Below are 23563 nucleotides of genomic sequence, written 5' to 3' on the forward strand. Positions count from 1 at the left end.
ATCAAGTTTTTGAGTCCTCCAGCGTTTGTGGGCGAGAATTCGTCGAATTCGACTCGAATATCGAGAGGCAGATTCCTTGTTTCTTCTCCATGACGACATCTCGGCCCACAAAGCGAAGACCGTGCACGAGTTTTTGGCCATCACATGGATCACAGTCCTCTATCACCCAGTGTATTCGCCGAATTTCTGGTTTTTCCCCCAAATAAAAGTTGGCAGCGAAAGGACATCGTTTTGACGCAATGAAGGACATCCAAGAAAATTGCACAGCAGTACTAAATGCAATTTCAGGAAAAGACTACAGCGACATTTCAAACAGTTCTAAAACGACCGTAGCTGCGTTTTGATACGGGAGAAAAATCTGGAACAAGTACAACGACTTCATAAACACAATCCATGACTTATTTTTCATAGCCACAGTCCTAACGGAACTGCGACACTGTATAGTGTCATCATCAGTTACCAAATGTGTTCAAAAATAGAGTGCCGTAAATAATATGAACGTTCGTGCGAAACAGGACGCTATATCGATGGTAGGCAAAGAAAACGTCGAAACTCAATTTTGTAAAATTTTGCACGTGAAGAAACCGCTCCTTAAAAAATAATATCAAGTGACAGAAAAAGTTGTTACATGTGTAACTGTAGAGTAGAAGTCTAGTTATTGAAATATTACAGATATCCATGCACTTCCAAATCTCTATTTGAGTATGGAGTTACTGGTCACTGAAATTGCGAGTTTTCACAGGCAGGTGGAGTTACGAGGCTTTCATTACCTACCACCGAAATGTGAATCAGTTTAACAAGTGTCGAATTCAGTGTGCCGAACAACAGATGGAGCAGCAACTGCAGGAAATGAATCAGGTAGCACGATCAACTCTACCGAAACCCGTATCGGTTTCGACCCAGGGTCTATTATTCGCAGGGAGAGTCATTAGTTTATACAATCTTACAACTCAAGAAATCCAAAACTGAGACTATACACGCAGACGTTGGAACTCGAGATAGCCCGGCGTCTCACCGCTCTCATGCCTTCTATTCTCGGTGCTGACACAGCCCGCGCATTTCCTGTCATCTTTCTATCAGCGCTAGTTAGCCGCTCTCCTCGCTATAACGAACCGACTCCCGCTTTAGCCGTGTTTTATCAGGTCAGTGCCTTTGGCTCCGTAACGTCATTACAGGAGATCGATAGCGTTGGAATGAGGTGCGGTTAAAGGCCGTATTCTGATGGACTACCCACAGTGAAATGCGGAAAAACGCACATTTGTCCCCAAGGTTGCAAGAGAAGACGGTGGAGGACAGATAAATGTGAGACATAATACAAGCAGCGGAATCCAAAACAGAATGTCTCGTTCGTCTCCTTCCAATCCTACCGAGCAGGTTAACCGGGCACAAATATCCTTCTGGTCTCTTTCCGTGGTTTCCCTTTGAATTTTTGAGAACTGCCAGTTCTGCAAAGGCAGAATTCGTTCCCAGTCCCTGTTCAGTTCGAGTGCGTGTTCCTTAAATGCACTCGGCATCAACAGGATGTTGCAACCTAATCACCCTGCTTCTTTTACATTGTTGACGACTCTTGACGGAGTTCTTCGCACACTTTATTTCCTCGCCCTGTTCTAGAGAAAGCGACTGCTCGTCCTCTTGGAATTAACCAAATGGTAATGAAGACATCTGCAGCAGCTACCCTCTGGCGACAGTTAGTTAAGCTAGCGATGCTGAAACTGTCCTCATCCCGAATGTTAAAACGAACGATAAGTATCCACTTATTGTTGAAAAAACAACGTTGCAAGAAAGTTGTGTTCCAGAGCACAGTTATAATGCAGCCAAGAGCTACAGCCATTACTAACGCGTGCTGCCATAGCTGCTAATCGGTTAGTATCTAATGATGTCGCAGTCGAAGAAAGAAAGTCGAGTGGTTTTCGATACAACTAAGGCTGATACAGAGTCAGACAGCACTGGGTAACACACACACACTTGAGGTGACAAGTTATGACATAGCGATATGCAAATATGCAGATGACGGTAATATCGCGTACACAAGGTATAAAAGGCCAGTGCATTGGCGGAGCAATCATATGTACATGAATGAACAGTGCATTGGCGGAGCTATGATTTGTATTCGGGTGATTCACGTGAAAAGATTTCCGATGTGATTATGGCCGCACCACGGGAATTGACGGACGCTGAACGCGGAGTGGTGTCTTTGCTAGACGCACGGAATGTCCCATTTCGGAAATCGTTAGGGAATTCGATCTTCCGAGATCCACTGTGTCAAGTTTGTGCCGAAAATACCAAATTTCAGGCTTTAACTCTCACCAAGAAAGACGCCATCACTTAAACGACCGAGAGCAGCGGCGTTTGTGTAGAGTTGCTAGTACTAACAGACAAGTAACACTGCATGAAACATCCACAGAAATCAATGTGGGACGTAAGACGAACGTATCCGGGCGATCTAGGGTTTCCGCTATTACAGTGCGGCGAGGTTTGGTGTTAATGGGCAATAGCAGCAGACGACCGGCGCGGGTATGGACTTCATGTTCCTAAACAACGATGAATTTTTATGGGCGATAGTTTTAAGAGCAATCTGGACGATTCGAGCAAATTATCTGGCCATCGAGGTCATCCGACATGAATCCCATCGAACATTTATGGGACATAATCGAGAGGTCAGTTCGGACACAACATCCTGCATCGCCAACGCTTTTGCAATTATGGACGGGTATTGAGGCAGCATGGCTGTATGTCTTTGCAGAAGACTTGTAACGACTTGTTGAGCCCAAACGACGTCGAGCTGCTGCACTACGCCGGGCAAAAGCAGGTCCGACACGATGTTAGGAGGTATCCCAAGACTTTTGTCACCTCAGTGTATGAGGCAGGGGCGGGGTTAAAATCCCCGTCTGACTAACATTTATAGGTTTTCCACGACATCGCTGCATCACTTAGGCTACCTTTAGCATTTTTATCCAACTGTTAATCATTTGGACGTTCGCGAAATGTGGAAATTCTAACCTTCCTTCTACCGTGAGGTAATAGCGATTTACAGCTAAAAGGAAATGTCAGCAGTCTTTCGGACTGTAATGTTCAATCTAACGTGTTTCTAAGAAACACACCAAGCATCGACGGCGATACTCGCTCATGTCACACGCTGAAGAAAATTTTACAGCCGTGCAGAAACGATAGTGCAAGTTAGTACTAATGGTCAGGTACATAAATCCTCCAACTGCTACGCCTTCGATTTATACGCTCTGCAAGATTACATTAAGCAAGGTTGTTTTATTCTTTGTGAACAATGAACTACTTGAAGACGAAAGTGTGGCATATTTTGATGTCTCAAGGTGCACTGAGATATACGAAACTGCAACGCGACTTTAGTACTGTTTCAGCGCGAAGAAACGAATTTATTACTATACCATAGCTTTCAAGTTGAGAGTGCGCCTGTTGCAGATAGATAATCCTTTTCTGTAAAGAAACATGGAAGGAGAATAGGGTTAACGTCTAGTCGATGACGAGGTCATTAGAGATGTATCACACGCTCGGATTTGGGAAGAAATTCGGCCGGCCCTTTCAAAGGAGCGCCCCCTTCATTTACCTGAACCAGTTTAGGAAAGTCACGTAAAACCTAAAACTAAACAGCTGGCATTTGTAGACCGTCCTTTCGAATCAGAGTCCCAATCGGACATTGCGGCACCTCGTTCGGTCTGTAAAGCAGAGGATACATTGTGAGAAGAAACACGTGGCGTTTGATTCTTACAAAAGTGGTGCGGGAGCCTTAACCACTGCTGCAGACACGGTTACAAACATCTGTTCAACATGGAGAACACATAGGGGCGCAATGTTCGAACACTCGCAGTAAGAATACACGACTGCGCAATGTCACGGCGTCTCGGAAACGCCTAGTAGGTAGAAAACCAACGCAGTTACAATCTTGCACCAATGAAGTCAACTGAAGCACATTTCCCGGTACGTGACAAACACAAGAACAGCCGAGTGCTTTATACTAGTTATTTCTGCACAAGCCAAACACAAGGACGTCAGTTTCCGCACGTCACGACTTTTCAAGTTTTATTGACCGCACACGAACAGTCCCGGAAACATGTTCTAACAACTATGCAAACACCAGCACTGTAAATGCAAGTGCGACATATTTACCCTCATAAGAGTTCGGTTCAGCACAACTTGCAACTGGCATGGGCTTACCTTCCTCCGACGCACGAACTACCTCAGTTACCATAGTTAAATTTCTTTGTTCAGGATGCCATCCTAGGTTCTGTTTTTCCGATACGTGGCATCTGAAACTGTTAGTAGCCACCAGTACGCCTCCGTCCTTTTATTTTTTTTCCTTGGCTGCCGCAACAGGCGGTATTAGGGCAGTTATTCCATGCCTTGGGTAGTAACACTGCCGTGAAGCGTGTCCGCAATATCATAAGGTACTCCCACTTCTACACAGCGATTCCACGTGGCATCACTTCCATCCATCCCCAACCTGTTCAACGAGTACCGGACCTAAACTGGTCGCCCGCTGACAGTTCTCAATAGCAGAGTTTTTTTCCGATGGGTTTGTGGGGTGGAGGGGTGGGGGGATGCCCGGTTTGTAAATATCGTCATGCATCGTCGATCTTCCTGCTTAGTTCTGTGCACAAAAATCTACAGCAGGCTGCACGTCGCGCATGGTTTCGGGGTATCATTTTTCATTTAAGTTCCTACCAGGTTTGCGGGAGTTTCTCTACGAATGTGCAGTTTGGGATGTACAGGTGAGACGGTATTATCTACGCGTAGTGGTTAGACAGTGGCTTACCGCCGGTTTTGTCCCGGATTCATAAAACATTATTTCCACGATTCGGGCGACATTTGAAGGGTGCAGCTACCAACAAACGTAACTAAGTTACGCGTGTAGAGTGCTATCAAAATCATTTGGGCAGGAAGTTTTGGCATATCTTCAGCACAGTCCGGATCTCGCGCGACGTGACTTCCACTTGTTTTCTTAGCTGAACGAACATCTGGTTGGAAAGACTCGGGGATGACGACAGTTCAAGAGGAAATGATATAGTAGCTAAAATAACAGGTGAATACTACTACGTCGTTGCAATAATCTTAAAATGGTAAGATGTACTATAGAAAACATTTTATGGTACAATCATTAACTGTCCTTCCAAAGCACCTCTAAAAAGAGAGTGGGGAGGGGAAGGAAACCACAGTCTTAATTCAATACATTCATCAGTTGTTACTTAACATTTTATTGAAGGCTCGTTTCTTATAGTTATCTCGAATGGAAGGATGGCATCTCTCCGTATTCCGTAAGAACTGTTTTTAATTTTATTTTTTGTTTGTCGACTTTTATTGGGAAACAGCAAAATGGAGCCAGTATCTTAACACCTGTTTTATAAATAAAACCGCCTTTTCTTGCTGCAACTAAATTTATTTTTTCCAGACGCGTTTCGCCTTTTTCTTGCTCAAAGGCATCATCTGTGGGATCTATAACGATACAGTTTTGTTATATTTAGATTAGTTCACGTCGCGTCTGGGAAAAATAAATTAAGATACTGCAAGGAAAGGAGGTTTTATTTACAAAACAAGTATTTCTGTGTTTACTGTGGAGGGTGGGCCCGAAAACAAACTTGTTCTTGTCTTGATGTTTTCACAATTTTAGAAAAAAATGGCAATTTTGGCTGTTCATACCGTTTAAACTCCAATATTCAGAAAAAAAGGGAGTTGTATATGATGGTTGTTAGCTGTTTCTTGAATCAGACGTTTGAAAATTGGAGCCCAAATAATTCTATGGGTGCAAGAGAAGATTGGGTACGAGTAGGAGAAGAGACAGTTCTCACTTTCGCTCCGTCCAATGATGCTGAAACATTCTGGGCATAGGTTCATAGCCTTCACGCATTCTAACTTGTGTATTAGGACGAACCGAAAATTAAGATGGAGGAAGTCAACAAGTTATGCACTGAAATACCTCTATAACTAAACCTGATGCATTATTTTAAGGCATGATAATTTACAGGTGATAAATATTTTTGAAAAATCATAATTTGCGCAACAGCTGTACTTACTTTATTAAAAACAAACAGTTTCGGTGAGACAGCAGACTACCTTGACGAATCTTCATGCAGTGAAAATGACGATAGTCAGGAACAGACATCACAAACCAAAACAATCCTCATATATCTGTACAACATTGCCACATCTTGTATACTAAAAAAATGACATCACTGTTATGTAAAGAATGTCGTTTTGTAAGTATAGGTTAAGTAACGAATGTTGCATAGACATTTGATGATTGCTTTTGTTTGTAATGACTATGTATAATTACAGTATGACAGCTGAGGATGGTCTTTTATCCGACCGAAATTGGTTGTTTTTAATAAAGTGACATACATCGGTGATTTTTTGTGAGGATCATTTGCGCGTGTGCCCCGCCCCGATTTTGCACAGGAAATGGTTTGCTTCTATGAGAGTGCCACAGCGCCACAGCTGTGGCAACGCTTATTCCGAACAGGCTCGCTTCCCAGCAGATGACTCGTGTTTGCCCGGGTGTCGTACCACTTAGCGAATCTTGCGTAACGCAAGCGCGGACGCACCAGCCGGCCCTCGCCCGGAAAGCGAAGCGGCGCGCCTGCGTGGTCGGTCTTTGTGACGGCCGAATCACTAGTGGGCGTGCACACCGCGCATGCGCATCCAGCTCTGTGCCACGGACCCCCATGTTACAGCGCTAGGGAGCCGCCAACGACCCATCATCCCCAAAGCCCCGGGAAAATCTGCGTAGTTCTCGAGTGTTATGTGGAATAAATGAAATATCGTGGGGATTTTGCAGCGGACCTCTGTGCAGATTCTGAGGCTTCTCGCATCGTTGCGACTTTGCGGTAATTATGTCAAATAGGACAGCGCTAACTCGCTAGAGCTTCGTTTTCGGAAAAGGAAGGTCAGCCACGGTATCATCTAATCCGTCCATTGTATAAGAGAGCATAAATCTGGCCCTTTCCGTGGGTAGCGAATTCTTTCCAGGCAGTAAGCATAATTTGGGAAAACCTGCGACTCAAATGTGGTACGTGGAAGTAATTACATCCGCGAAATACATGCAATACTGTTATTATACCTTCCAGAGACCGATGATATAAATTAGTTTCTTACGCTGTACAGGGCACAGTATTGTTTCTCTCACTTTCTACACTGCAACTATCAGCATACGAGGCCTAGAATCAGAGTTGGTTCTAGGGTGGGTGACCACATATGTGTTGCTGCCTTCCCTGTTCCCTCCACTTCGCCACTTCCCAAATATGAAGGGGCGCTCAATAAGTAATGAAACAATTTTTTTTCTGAGAGCACGTTGCTTTTATTCAGGATTCCAATAAACCATATTATTCCCTACTATTCTGACTATACAACCGTAGTTTTCAACATACGATACCAAATGGTCGACGTCGAAGTCAAAGTCTTGCTGCGTCAATAATTCCCCCAACATCCACGTACTGCTTTCTACGGAGTTGGGCCAAACACATGGAAGTCATACGGTGTGATATCGTGGCTGTAAAGTGGATGACGATGAAAACTCCAATAACATTTTTTGAGTTCCCCTCAAGTGCGCGGACTTCTGTAAGGCCTTGCGTTGTGATGGATAAGGAGAAATTCGTTTGTATTTTTCAGGCGACGATCACCTCGAATGAGGGTGTCCACACGTTCCAACATTTCAGGAGTCACAGCTTTGTGCTGCCGGCCCGCACACGGGAGATCGGACAGGTTTGCGCGATCTTGTTGCGATGATGAAAGACGACTCGCCGAACGACTCATGCTGGTTTTGTTTGCTGCCATATCTCCGCAGGCAATCTGCAAGCACCTACGAATATAGCGATGCTTTGATTTTCCGCCAATGAACTCAATGACAGCTCTCTGCTTGAAAAGCTCCTTCGTTACAGACGCCATTTTGAAAGCTACATATAGCGCCGCCACCTATCGGAATTTCATGAAGCTACAGGTGCTGTGGCGGGAATATTCCACGAAGTACCACAACGAATTTTGCATGTTTTCAACCGAAATGGGCTAAAAAAAGTGATCCATCACTTATTGGACGCCCCTCGTATAACTTGCTGCCACCCTCACTTTTAACGTACCTTAAATGGCCACTATTTTAATAAATAATTTATATGTAATTGTTGAATATAATAATAATAATAATACCGGTCTCCGTAACCGCAGTCGCTAACACGCCTGTGCGGTGGCGCTGGACACAAGAGGTAAGCCGGTTCGAATCCTGGTGGTGGAAAATTTTCAGTTCCAGTATTCGGCAGCCAAGGAGACGGAAGGTGGTGGCGTGAAGATCCTGATCACTTGTATTTTCGCTCATGTCCTGGATTAAATTCCAAACCTCTCCGCAGTGTCTCATGAAGTGACGGCATATGAAACTGTCTCAATACGTCAGAGTTCCACATCGTGGAGAGCCGACATGTTCGCTATAAAGGCAGAGTTGTAACTGACGCTTTCCAGACACAAATATTGCGCAATATATTATTTTGAAATGTGGTACTACAGAAGAATGCTCAAGATTAGATGTAAGATCGCATAACTAATGAGGAGGTATTGAATGGAACTAGGAAAAAATGAAATTTGTGGACCAGTTTGACTAAAAGAAGGGATAGTTTGATAGGACACATTCTGGTTGCGTGACGTTTCCTTCAGAATCTGCATTTTCTTTCTCTGCAACTTCGTTTATTGTGCATTGGAATAAGTCGCCTTGAGCACCTCAGACAAGTTTTAATAAAACGCCTACAGAAATGTGCTGCAGGCAGCCACTACCAAGTGCAGCAGGCAATGTTGGCATCAATGCAGCAGCACATGGCTCATTCGGCGTGAGGAGCAACTTTGTAACCGACAAGTGCTAGGCTTGGCGCGCAGTCGCTCTAAGCGCCAAACTGAATGTATTATAATTCATGTTGTAACCCAAGCAACTTAAAAAAATAATGAATATCTGAGGGAAAAGTGCCACTACGATTTTGCAATATCAATGTATTCGGGTTAACGGAACCAAGTGGGGGTCGCACTATGTACCGATGACTCACGAACATCTACGAGGCCGTATGAACACCGATTTGAAGTCGCAAGAACTGTGCTCGTTTTCGAGATGAGAAGTTGTTGCTCAGAAACCGTCTCGGTCACACTTCGATTGTAGCAAGTCAGAATGATCAACACAAAGCGGTTAGGCCTGTAACTTAATCACAGCGTCAGTTTTCAAAGTAGGATGAAACGAGAACATTATTTAATTTGATTTTGTGAATTGTAATCTAAAGTATACTGACTCTTGCGCGGACATGTGCACGTCATTTGTTTACCCGGTCTCCAATGAAAGTAATTTATTCTCGTACTCCTTATACACGGCGAACTGCTTACGACTTGCACCGCACATATTGCGGAAATGAAAAGTGCCACTGATGTGCGATTGTCATAGAATGGACTGGTAGTAAGAGGCTCGTATTGTTAGACAATAAACAGACTTTAATAATACTTAAAAAGTGTATTTTTGTGCAAACATACACTTTCTCGATTGGAACAATGCCCATTTACACTAACAAACTTAATTTAGGATAAATCAGAATATCAGTGGAGTTTGTTGCAGGATTCTAGTGCTAGTCTTTTACAAAGTACCGTATTTTGAAAAGTTTCAGATACTTGTACAATACCTTTTGTAACACTCACTAAAGAACAACACAAGTGCATTCACTAGTTACGTGGATTCTGATTAGTAACGAGATAACAGATCATCACACGTTGTGTTCAAAATGACCACAGGCTGCTTCAATACACGCTTCCAGTCTGGTATGGAACGACTGCTGCAACGTGCTATCATATCAGAGGAAATGTCCGAGCAAGCTGCAGTAATCTGTCGTTGCATTTCATCGGCTGTAGTTGCTATGTCCTTGCTGGTATGCCCTTATAGACAGCATCTAGCAGCTTTCCCCACAAAAAAGTCTACTGTCGTCAAATCCCGAGAAGGGGCCAGCTGAAGTACAGGTCCTCTGCGTCCAATTCAACGAACTGGAAACAATTCGTGAAGACATGCTATAGTATTTCATTCATCATGGGCTAGACGACCACCATGTTGGTACCTCAGGTTCCTCCTAGTCTGCAGAGGAACGTCTTCTAGCATTCGTGGAAGATGGTCTGTTTGGAGGCTGCGATACGTGTGCGCGTTCAGTGTTCCATTTATGAAAAACGGGCCTGTGAGATGATGGTTCACTATCGTGCTACACACATTTATATTCCATAGACGCTGACGTTCCATCTCACGAAGCCAACAGGGATTGTCAACAGACCAATAATGCATGTTTCGGTGGTTTACCTGGCCATCATTGGTAAATGTGGCTTCATCACTAAATAAGATACAAGATACATCTGCAGCATCTTGTCTTAATGCCCATGTACAGAAGTTAACATGATTCTCATAATTGTTTCCACGCAGCTCTTGATGGAGCGACATGCGATAGGGATGGAACCTATGTCGATGGAGAATGCATAAGACACTTGACTGATTCACGCACTTGCTTGTGCGATTGCGCGGGACCTGCAACAGCAGCAAGAACATTCATTTCCCTCTCTTCTGTCGTCACTTGTTTCCTTCTGTTACTTGTCTAGATGTTACACTACCACTTTCACGTAACTAGTTGAATAGGATGATAAATAATTGCTGAGATGGTTGACGTCTAGACGTCTATTGGGATATCTTACCGTATACACCGTACAGACAGGATCTGCGTTCTTCTTTCATTCGACGTACGGACGCCATGAGCATATCGATATTTTCAGCATTGGTAAATCCCATCGTCCACTCACGAGCTATTGCCTGGAGTGTCGCACATTAACTGACTAGCAAGTCGCAGTGCACTCAAGGAACACACAAGCCCACTGTCCTAACCAAACATAACAACATCGTACCTAGCAACTGCGCAGCTGAATGTCACAAACAAGTTTCAGTGTGGAAACTTCGCGCAATACTGTATCTCGTAAATCACTCGCACTAGAACCCTTAACAATCACCACTGATATTATAATTTATCCTACTTTTAGTTTTTTAATGTCAACAGCCATTGTTCGATTAAAAATGTAAATGTTTGCACAAAAATACACTTTGTAAGTATCGTTACAATTTGTTTATTGGCTAACAAAACGAGCTCCTGACTACCAATCCCGTCTGTGAAAACAGCACTTTCCATTTCCGCAATATTTGCAGTGCAAGTGTTAGGTGATTTATCCTGTAGAGTGGAGTTGCGGAGCAAGGGACAGACGTCGAATGTTAGGTGGCAAGAGAATGGATTAGTGTAGCCACTTCACAGAACTCGATTGATGGTTAGTTCCCAAATAAACGTATGGCATCGTTAGCGGGAAACACGTTACATCTGCTCTCCCAGAGGATTTTAAGAGCATGCCCCACTCCCTCCCGCCCCAACGAAAACTTCGTGCTGTAACCGTGGAGCACACACGAATCGGCTAGGAGAGGAGGGCAAGTAAAAACTGCAACGTCCGCCACTGTACAACGGAGGAAAAACGTGATGTCGATACTACATCAAGTAGCTGTCATCGCTCAGCACTCGACCACTCGTCACCGTCCGATACCGGCAGTTCGCTTTATCGGTGATTAACGTATCTGACATCTTGCTCTCGATGCAGGTACAGCTGACTGCATTTGCATCAGTACTCGGCAGTCCGCGCTCGAGTGCTCTGGCTCCAGAGGGCACGTCATCGGACCCCCTCCCGTGCTGGAGCAGACTGTTTGTGCGCGGCTCGGTCCAGTGGCCCACTCCAGCCGACGAGTGCGACCCTCCAGCTGCCGCTGCTCTGGGACCCTACACGTCATTTATCCCTCCTCGCTGCGCACATCCGTCATATCTCTAGCGTACGTAGCAACCACTCCTGACACTCACATCTACATCCATATTCTGCAAACCACTGGGAAGTGCGTGGCTCGTGATATTTCCCACTATACCACGTGTTATGCTTTTCTCGCGTTACATTCGCGTATGGAGTAGCAAACAATGATTTCTTAAATGTGTCTGCGCGCTGTAATTAGTCGAATCTCGTCTTCCCGGTACTTGTGGGAAGTAGTAATATTGTTTCTCGAAATGCTTTTGAGGTGTAGTTGACGCCTATATTTAAGTGTCCACCAGTTCAAGTTTTTAGTGACGTTCTCCCATGGCTCAAACAAACGTATGGTAATCCGTGTTGCCTTTCTTGTTGTACGTCCAACATCCTCCGTTAGTCATATCAACGCCTGCACAATATTCTGCAGTTTTCCTAGTATTCTAACAACAAAACTAAGTCTTCCACCTGCTTTGCTATGACTGAGTCAATACGATCATTCCATTTCATATCTCCAAAAATTGTTCCACACTGCTATAAGGATGATTTGACTGATTCTAATTGTGACTCTAAGGATATTACATATTTTCGTTTTGTGAAGTACAACATGTCACACTCTGCACCATGTAAGGAAATCTTAGCAAGATTTGACTGAATTTATGTGCAACTTTTTCAGGCAGTAGTTCACTGTACACCGCATAGGCGAATTACTTATAGGCCTAAAATTTTTTTAAAGCGTTTAACGAATATAAAAAGAAACACTTTCTTTTGTGACTTAAATGTGGCAGGTGCACCGTCTCCCCGCTAAAGATCCACGAAGGTTTGGACGCAGTAATGTTCAAAGTGCAGTGTCATGAGTATTGTTTTAGAGATGTTGCTGAAAGTATCGCCCCTTTACGTCTATGCACAACTAGCCCCGCGTGCTAATGATTGTCTAACACGTTCAAAACAGCCAGGTGTTTCGTGAATAATGGCTGTACCTACAGCCAAACGGGAAGCCAGCTTCTCTGAAGTGTCTGTTGCTGTCACTCATACACACACACACACACACACACACACACACACACACACACACACACACACACACAAAGAAATCCATTCAGCAACAAATCTAAAATATTTATCACTCGACAGTTTCAACAACTCCTCTGAACATCACTAGAGTCAAAACCTCGGTGGTTCCATAGCGTGAAATGGTGCAACTACGACATTTTGTTGACATAATAAAACTGTTTCTTTTTGTCTCCCCTAAACACACTAAAATTCTGTACACGTAATTTTTACACGCTGTAGATAATCGCATCATCTGCGAAGCCTCTGACGTTACGACAGTGGTGTGCAAAACTTAGTAACGTAAGCAACTTTCGCGTGATGTGTCACTGCCAAGTAAAATAGCTCGATCAAATTTGGACCCTACATGCAACAAAAAGCTTCAGTACAGTACAGAAGGTAACTAAAATAAATACGCAATGAGACGAGCAGAAATGACACTTTTATTTAAACACAATAATTACACTGAAGTGCACGCGAGTTATGATGATCCTAGGGACATGACAAAAAGCAGGACACGGTTGAAAATCGTTCAAATGACTCCAAGCACTATGGGACTAAACATCTGAGGTCATCAGTCCCCTAGACTCAGAACTACTTAAACCTAAGTAACCTAAGGACAACACACACATCCATGGCCGAGTCGAGATTCGAACCTCCGACCGTAGCAACAGCGCGGTTCCGGACTGAAGCGCCTAGAACCTCTCAGCCACAACGGCCGGTTAGAGCACGGTTCTTCATGGGGTTTGTGATCACCACGGACTGCAAAAAACGCTCTGCAACGTGCTCCCATCTGGTCGCAAGATTCGTAAGGAGTTGTGACAGGGCGTTCCGTTTCTTCCACCAGCGCAGTTGACAACTGCTGGATGGACGTTGGTGCATCTGAACGCGCTGCAGTACGTCTCCCCAAGGTGATTGAAGTCGGCGGAACAGGCAGGTCAGTTCATTTGCCGAATATACTCTCGTTCCAAGAGCCGCTCCACCTGCGCTGTTGGATGCAGTCCTGCACTGTGATCCATAAAAATGAAGTCAGGACCGAATGCAGCCCTGAAATGACGCACAAAGGGGAAGTGGTACAGCGTGGCAATAACGTTGACTGGTGAGTGTACCTTTTTCAAAAGTTTGGAGGTCAGTACGCCCATGCAGCATTATGCCCGGCCACAGCGTAACAGCTGGATCACCAAAATGTTCAATTCGGCAATGTTCCTGGCTGCATCATGTGTCACACATCTTGCCGAATGAGAGTTCGTCTACAATTGCCACTCAGCCTCAATCTGCTCTCGTCCGACAAGAGCAGGTGACCCCATTCCTCGTTAGTCCAGTGCCCATGCTCTACGCGCCATCGCAAAAGGTGCGGGTGTCAACGGAACACAATGCACTAGTCGTCGCCAGAGACCCCCCTCCCACACTGCAGTTGTCTTGCCACTGTGGAGAGCGAGATTACGTGCTCTGCAGTCCTGTGTGAAAGTGGTTGAAATTGCACACGCTGTTTGACGTGGGTCCCTTCTTGCCTGTTGTACAATGTAGCTGTCCTCTGGTGCTGTCCTCCTTCGGGTGTTGTGGTTCGCAACATTACTAAATTCCTGGGCTAAATTCATCACACTTCGCCCTTCTTCCTTTTACTCGATGGTTCTTCTCCCTGTGAAAGCATCCAAATGTTGTCTCCAGGCTACGTTGTAATGAACACCACCACAGTGCACAGTAACTCATCGCTGATTCATACACACTGTCCTTTCCCGTTCCTTCAGCTGCCTCGTTGGCTAGATCCACTTCGCGCTACAGTCACGCTGGCCTCACACCATGTGATGTCCGGGTTTGTGTCCACGACTAGGACACCTCTAGCAACGGTAAATCACTGAGCAGAACAGATGTGATATTTGGCGTTCCGCAAGGCAGTGTCATAGGCCCTCTGCTGTTCCTGATTTACATAAATGATCTAGGTGATAATCTGAGCAGCCGCCTTAGATTGTTTGCAGATGACGCTGTCATTTATCGTCTAATCAAATCATGAGACGATCAATTCCAATAACAAAATGATCTAGAGAGAATTTCTGTATGGTGGGAAAAGTGGCAATTGCCACTAAACAAAGAAAAGTGCGAGGTCATCCAAATGGGTAATAAAAGAAATCCGATAAATTTTGGGTATACGATAAATCGCACAAATCTAAGGGCTGTCAGTTCGACTAAATACCTCGGAATTACAATTACTGGCAACTTAAACTGGAAATACCACATAGATAATATTGTGGGGAAGGTGAAACAAAGACTGCGCTTTGTGGCAGAACACTTAGAAGATGCGACAAACCCACTAAAGAGACAGCCTACATTACACCTGTCCGCCCTCTGCTGGAATATTGCTGAGCGGTGTGGGATCCTTAACAGGTAGGACTGACGGAGGACATCGAGAAAGTGCGAAGAAGGGCAGCTCATTTCGTGTTATCGCGCAATAGGGGTGAGAGTGTCACTGATATGATACGCGAGTTGGGGAGGCAGTCACTCAAACAAAGGCAGTTTTCTTTGCGGCGAGATCTATTTACGAAATTTCAATCACTAACTTTCTCTTCCGAATGTGAAAACATTTTGTTGACACCCACCTACGTAGGGAGAAACCATCATAATAAAATAAGAGAAGTCAGAGCTCGACCGGAACGATTTAGATGTTCCTTTTTCCCCACGCGCCATTCGAGAGTGGAATGGTAGAGTAGTGGTATGAAAATGGTTCGATGAACCCTCTGCCAGGCAATTAAGTGTGAATTGCTGAGTAACCATGTAGTTGTAGATGAACATGTTCGCGTACTTTTATTCATTTCCACCGACTTGTTAATATGTTGCGTTACTTTATATCTCATCTTTAAGTTTTGCAGAGCAATGTATTCACATTGTCTACTAGATCATAAACGTAGAACGTGAAGGGCAAGGGTCGGAACGTACTACCCTGAGACACACCCGAAGTTATTTTTTTACACCTGTCGATGACTCTCCACTCAATATTACATCCTGCGTCCTCCCTTTTAAGAAAACCTCCAGCCAGACAAAAATTTTATTTGCTAATATCCCAATATGACTCTACTTACGTTAATAGGGGTTAGTGCCGTATCGACTCAAATGACTTTCGGAAGGCAACGAATATTGCACTTAACTGGCTGCCTCGATCAAAGACACGAGTGGGTTTTGTATGACTGATGTTTGCGGAATCCGTGCTGGATGCAGTGGAGGTGTCCTCTCTGGTCAGGACATCTCACTAGGGCGTTTTCAGAATATATTATGAGATTCTATAACAACTGGATGTCAAAGATATTGGACTGTTGTTTCGTGGATCAATTCTGCTACCCTTCTTGTAGACGGGCGTGGCCTCTGCTTAAGTACTGCGCACAGTTTGCGTTCGAAGGATCTATGATGTATTCTGGATAAAAAGAGGCTCCAGCTCTGAAGCAGAATGTGGCGGGGAATTCATCGAACTTTTGGAGCTTTGTTCAACGTCAACGACATTAGTTTAATTCTGCAATACATTTACACTACTCTGATCACAAATTAGGGCTCGAAAATGCTCTGTGCGGTACAGTCTACTGGGCGTGTTACTCAGCTTCACCTTGGGTCATGAACTCTCGTCTCACATGGGCAAATTAAGAAATAAACAAATAAAATGAGAAATTCTGAAGTTATTATTGACTCAATGCATACTTGCTGAACATTGCGTTCTGATTTTCTCGACCAATTTTAAAGGAGAATCCGGAGAGAAGGGCAAGAATGCTGGACTCCCTCGGGGATAGGAAGGGTCGGTGGAGGGAGCAAGTTCTGCAGAAATAACGAACGCTTAGATGTTTCGTACGACCTTGGTTGAAACTGGCACTGGCGTGACAAAATTTAGATTTTTTTTTAAAGTCAGCCTTCTGCTAAACACGATGTTTCGCTATTAAAAGTCTTCCTTGAAACATGTATCAATACTTATGTGTCATCTTCGGAGCGTCTCGTTTTATTTCTGAAACTGCATTAATTTTAACAAAGGTACTGTACAGGATGGCTTGCTTCTATGCGTTTTAGTTCGACAGCACTTCGTCCTTCCCGTCGTACTGTATATACGTTGCGTGTTTCTTTGTTGGCTATAAGTCTACACACTATTTTACACCGTTTTCACTTCACTCTCAGCTGGTATCGCACGTTCATATACACAAAAATGAGATTTAGGAAAACTTATGACACCTTAAGCAAGATAAACAATGTCGTACTAGCTCTTTTTTCAAAATTTGGCACATAAAAACAAGGTCCAATAGCAATGCTACAGCAACTCACGGGCAAGACTTGTTCGACTGCCAAGGATGGCGTCTGATGACGCAATACGTAGTTTATCCCAAGTGTAAGACTCAACCGACGGAAGCTTCTGGAATCGAGACGCCAAGAAAACGTACAGGGGACGTATGTATAGAAGGGCAACCCGGAACACAAAGGCCTTAAAAAAAGTTTTTTTCACGGAGCTCTATAACCAAGTTCAAAATAGCCGTATCGATTACATACGCATGGTGTGAATTCCATTTGGTACGGAACAAGACAATTTTCTGCATCTTGAAAAGAGTGATGAAACCTAGTGCAGCTCATCACACAACTTACTAAAAATAATCAATGTAACCGTGCCAGAGATACTCCCCATCGAGCTGTTTAGCTTGAAAACCTAAACCTACCTAAAAATATGTAAAAGACACATCGGATGTTGTTGTTATTGTCGGGGGGGTCTTCAGTTCGAAGATTAGTTTGTGTAGCTCGCCACGCTAGTCTCTCCTGTACAACACTGAATGTATACAGAAACGTCATAAGCATGGAAATACATCTGAACAAAAACAAATTTCATTCTTTGTCAGTGTAATAACAATAACGACATGCCACAAAAATTAAAAATATATTCCATTAATGAGAGAATTCCGGAGTTTCAAATGTAGAAAAAAACTATTTAAAGAATCCGTGACATCCGATTGTCGAAAAAAGTAATAAAATACAGACCAATCTGGAAAATAGGTACTGGTTGGCCAAAATAAAGTAGCTAGAATCAAGAGAGAACAGGTTTTCAGCAATTTCCTGAAGTTAAGAAGAATCATAAAGAAAAATGATCTCTGTTGGCTTTTGATTAAATTAACCTTAGTTCAGAGGGCGATGAATAAAGCCGCTACCAAAATTTTTAACCACTTACATAGCGATTTAAAGCCTTTGACAGGTACCGAAGTTATAATTGAAAGCAAGACGAAGCACTTTCTCTGGACAGCTCCTTAAATACCAAGGATTATTTCCTTTTATTTTTTTTCATTTCAGAAACTGTAGTTTTTGTAGTGTAAAATAATTACACACTTCTTTCATTAAATTAAATTACTTTTATTATTATTTAATCCCATCAGCAAATGATGACTCTTATTTAGAAGCTCTTTCCGTTCTTTGGACAATGTCGTAAACGAAATACGTCGAATGAATTCTCTTCTTAACTCGATATTTTTTTTATTTACAAAATTCTGCAACAGCCGGTATTTGTAATGGCCATAGTGTCTCCTGAGCGCATATATACATCCGAACTCAACGCCCTATCAGCCAGCACCCGTCTGAAGCTCTCGACTTTCATAATCACAACTAATCGTTTTTTGGATTCCGTTCTTTCTAGACTGTTGCAGTACCTCCAACTCTTCTTTGTCTACGACACAGAGCATCGACAAAAATCTGTGCAACACACCTTGATCCTCCCTACGATCATTTCCCTCTGGCTGCTCCGTCTATTGGCGCAGAACAGTTTCTCTCACTCATTCCTTCTTCGACAGGCTTCTTGCTTGATCTATTTTGTCCACTACTTGTTCACTTCTTAATTTAACTGTTCATTAAACCTTAGATGTCCTTCTGAACATCCCCAATTCTAAAGCTTCCAGTTCCTTCTTTTCTGATCTCACCAGCACCACCATTTTCTTTCCATTCACTGTCCAGCTTTAACGTACAATTTCAATAGAGGAATATGCTATTCTCTGCCCATCTGACTAATCGTACCGATTTGACGACGTATTTCATTACTTTTCTACACCTTCTACAATTGTTTAAAAATATTTTGCCATCTCTTCTTGTTTTACACATTAAAGTGAAGCCTCCAAACGGAATCCTGTATAAGTTTAAAGATTCTTCTACGTCTTACCACGCTTTGTTAATACCACCCAGCTTTCAAAGTATTTTTGCGTTGGATGAGTGTGCTCCCATGCTCTCGTTACTAATCCGAGACTGGCCCGAGGAATTTTTGACAAATAGTACCCATAATTCATACTAGACGCAAAATGTGCAGCAGAAGTGAAAGTAACATCGACTGTGCTACAAGGATGCTATTGTCCTCAATATACTTTAACAACTAGTCGATTACGGGCTGCAGCACTGTTAATTATTGTAAGTTCTACGAGTCCTTCGCAGCAACATGCCTGAGTAAAAAATCTTCAGTTTTCACGCCGCTTCATTTCGAACAAAATTCTCTGTACACTTTTACTCCTGATGATGCTTGGGTAGAGAGCTGTCGAAAGCTCGACCTTGAAAACCAAACATTTTATTCACTATTACATTGTTCGCTTTCGAATTAACCAAAATACAATCGCTGGATGTTCGTAAGAAAATGTTAGGACTTCAACAGTATTTCCTCTTGGTATACTGAGTAGCATTTTTTTCTTTAATGTGAATACATTCAAGATAGTGTTCACAATAAAGAGAACGAGCTCGGTACAATCTAATAATATAATTACTGAAATATTTTTGGACCTCTCAAATAATTTAAACATATAAAAGAAAACTAGGAAAAATATGCGGTAGGGCAAGCTTATGAAATCATCACTAGGGAAGAGGACTGGAAAGCTTCGCAGAAACTTCTGGTAAAGTGCGGCGCACCACGACGCAAGTGTAGTATTGGAACAGTGGTTGGGGTTCTTACGAAGTGGCTATGACAGCAGAACAAATGTTCCACGTAATTATCAGTCCAAAATAATGCGTAGTTTCCGTTTCTTCCTGCTACTCCTACATAAATTCTGTCCACTGAGTCTTCTAACAGTTACCATATCTTTCATCTTCGTAATATTCCCTGCAGCTCTGTTTAAGGAATAAAACCAAACTTACGTCAATGAAAACAAAAAATGACGATAATGACTTGCGTTGCTATACGAATTACCGATTCCTATCCCTCTAATTACAACACGAAATGAGGGGACATGCTAACATCAGTCACTTTAACTTTTCTATAGAAATGTCTCAAAGCATTCTTCGGATTCTGTTCCTATCATTGAAATATCCCGCAAATAAATGGTTCTGTTCATTTCTTTCCCTGTCGCACTCTGTTTCTTCACCCGTCTTGTGTCGACATACTGTCGCTTACAGTAATTCTCGTATTTGTCCCGATTCTCAGATTCCTAAAAACGCCACCGCATCGAAATAACACGTTCTGAAATCTACTCCAAGAGTGAAGAGTGATAACATCCACACAAATGTAGTAGCAGAAAACATCATCCTGATTACTATATAGTTGGATCGGGACGCGCGACAGTCTAGGAAATGTAATAGCAAGCAGAACTACAATAACGATAATAAAATACTATTTGGAATGTAACTAAAAATATATTAAATAAAAATGGTATCTATTTTGCTCTCTGCCTCCAACCATGATGGAATAGATATCAGAAATGGGATTCATGGGTTTTTCGCCATATTTGTCTGTGAGATCAGTGACCTTTCGTTCTTTTGGTGTTTGCTATCTTATCAAAAACTGACTGAGCGAAGGCGCTGATAGTATCGTATATGTAAGTAAGTTCTGTTTCTAATTTAACAAACAAATATCATTACAGTTCTGGAGTTCTGTGAGCTTCACGTTTAGATAGGTTCCGGAAAGGGGCTAACATTATAGTAATAGCGTCCAATTCTATTCATCTTCAGCTTAGAAAGGAGTTCCATGCCAAATGTGGCTGGTACAAAGAACTTTTAATTTTGACGTGCAATGCGCACGAGAATTTTTTAATTTATTTCAATTCTCTAATGTGCGTCAGCCAATTACATTTTAGTCTTTACTTCCTGCTTAGTACATGAAACAGTGTCCGTATCAAACGCTTATCTGTAGAATAATAACATTAATTGATATTTACATAATAAGAAAACGAAATTTTTATATACAATTGGAAATTTGCGACTGAATGGCGTGTTACCTTTAAACAACAAAATTCCGCTCTTGTTTTATTCGCCACTATTATCACAAGAAGTCTGAATCTCATTGCTGAACACGCTGGCTAGCATTGCTTGCAAAATAACTAAATGTGTTATTCTCGTAATTTTTCTGTTTTATCATTCGTCGCAGAAATTTACGGGCTTTTCGTTTACGCATAGTTTACCCATTTCGGAGGGAGCTTATCCACAATTTCGACTGAAAAGATAATGTGTGCATTAATTTTACTCCACTGTACAACAATGACAATAACTGCTTGGTAATATTGAGAAGAAAGCAGCAAACGCAAATAAACCCACGAGCAAATTTCGTATTGATACTACGAACTCAGTATAATAGAACGGCAGATTTTTTTTCTTTTCTTTTCCATCAGTGCCACACACAGTAATACATATGCTTTTTCCCCGTTAGACAAATTAACAGGTAATACAATACCATTAAAACGTGTTTGGGGTTAACAATATAGCACGAGGCTGTTAGTACAACCAATGTTAGTAACTTTGGCGAATCTTTTCTGCCTATCTGCGTTTCCTCTCCAATCTCGATTTCTGTGGAACATCTTTCGAGAAGAAACACACCTAATAAAAAAAAAAAAACTTAACATTGTAAGTTGGTTGATACGGTACTGCATTGATGTTAATGGCCTAACTGTATGCTATACAGGTGACACTGAACTCACTTTCATTCGCATAATCATATTCTCCCATAATACGCTTATCACTTTTTTAAGATGTACAAAACGAAAGTATGTGGTTTGAACCACCTATTCGTAAGAGAACAATTTGTGCACTAAACTGCAATATCCTGCACCAGTACGGATCTTTTATCATCAGAGTTGGCTAGTTTTACAAGCAACTCTGCTACTCTGTGGAGCTGCATCAAAGCCTTCAGGGTGTCAAGGTCGACATGATTCCGCCTTTACCACTCCCTCCCGTAGAGAAAGTCAGCTGCTCACACCTGTGCTCATAGCTAGTATGAGCACAGAAAGCAGAACGGTGAAAGAAAACATGATTAGTACGTTGAACGCCAAATGAAGAAAGCCATTAAACATGCTAGTATATTAAAATATGGTAACTTCACTCGAAAATTTGGAGCGTTAAACCTTATTCAAATGCTGTAGATTTGACTCTAGTAAATCGTAATTGACTGCACGATGAATTTACGACTCACTGTAAATATGAAATTCTGGTACAAAAACTCAGCGGAACCGCTATGTCGTGACCGTTTTAGGAGAGCTTGCTGTAAGCTCTGAGATGCTTCAAAGAATTTCATGTTTCGACGGAGATTCTATTAATGGATTGTGATGAACTGTAACACGGTCTTTGCGGATGGAGCTTACTGTTAGTAAACAGAAAACCATGTTTTTGTTTACCCTTCCAAACAGCTATAAACAAGTAAATGCTAAACAATGCGCAGGCGACTACTCGTTATTGAAAATTTACAATATAGCTATTATAACTGAATTTTCAAAATAAAATATTTTCAAAAAGAGAAAGACGCTCCTAAAACATTATTCTTTTCAAATTAACGTTTTCAAGGATAAATATATATAGTTTGTGTGTACGACGTTTTACCCAAATAATTGCGATTCACAAAAAGAAACGAATTTGTGTTCTTGATGTTCGAATATTATTTTTATGAGCTCTACTACACCACAGAAACGAATATCTTAAAAACTTTTAACTGGTTGTGTACAAACTAAATTTTTGCTATGATACTTATCGCTACTGACAGTAATGTAGATTGGCTCCTATGATACTTAAGATGCTAAATGGTAGCAATGTTTTCACAAAATACTGCAATATAAAATACGACTACACGCGCGTAACTTGTCAGTAGCAAAACATGCTACCGGCAAATCGCCGCATTATGTCAACACTTCTGAATTTGAACAGTAATTACTCCAAGAGGATGTCTCACGTTGATATTAAATCTGTTTTCATCTGTAGAAACAGATATAATCACTTTCCTTCCTTTACTTTTTTCTCGAACACAGCACAAAACGTTCGCCGCAACATAACAGCTTAAAGGAATATTAACAAAACCATTTTATTTTGACGAACTCCATTTCGTATGAACTGCATTACTTACCTTCATTTCTACCAGACATGTATTTCCCGAGTTTTTGCTGAACAGAAGAAATCGGGATACGCGAACAACTTGCACGTCACTCCGCTCCCACACCCACGTACATGTACACTTGAACAACACGGTACAGCCTGTTACTAATGGAGGCCATCATCCCCTCTCCAGAAGAAACTGAGTTCGACCAGTGTTCTGCTCAACAAAACACTAAAACGTTAACAGAAGAATATAATAGTTTTACATTATAAAATTTAAATAAACAATGAAAGTTTGTACAACTGAGCGTAAAATAACTCTTTATGGTCGTAAAATTTTATCTTTGACTTACATAGTCAATGCGAATACGTCGGATGGCGCTGCCGTAAGTCGCCGTTTCGCGCGTAGATGGCAGCA

The 23563-nt window shown here is 42.3% G+C and overlaps 1 protein-coding gene across 1 annotated transcript in view; it reads right to left on the reverse strand.

Annotated features, from left to right (window-relative positions):
- The window catches only part of LOC126334852 (FERM, ARHGEF and pleckstrin domain-containing protein 1), a 648075-nt gene extending 624734 nt beyond the window's left edge, over positions 1–23341 (reverse strand). The window contains exon 1 of the mRNA XM_049997520.1: positions 23177–23341. The gene's annotated coding sequence lies outside the window, so the exon portion shown is untranslated. The remainder of the gene's footprint in view (positions 1–23176) is intronic.
- Positions 23342–23563: the final 222 nt, after the last annotated feature.

This window comes from Schistocerca gregaria, chromosome 2 (genome assembly GCF_023897955.1).
Source record: "Schistocerca gregaria isolate iqSchGreg1 chromosome 2, iqSchGreg1.2, whole genome shotgun sequence".
Taxonomy (NCBI): Eukaryota; Metazoa; Arthropoda; class Insecta; order Orthoptera; family Acrididae; genus Schistocerca; species Schistocerca gregaria.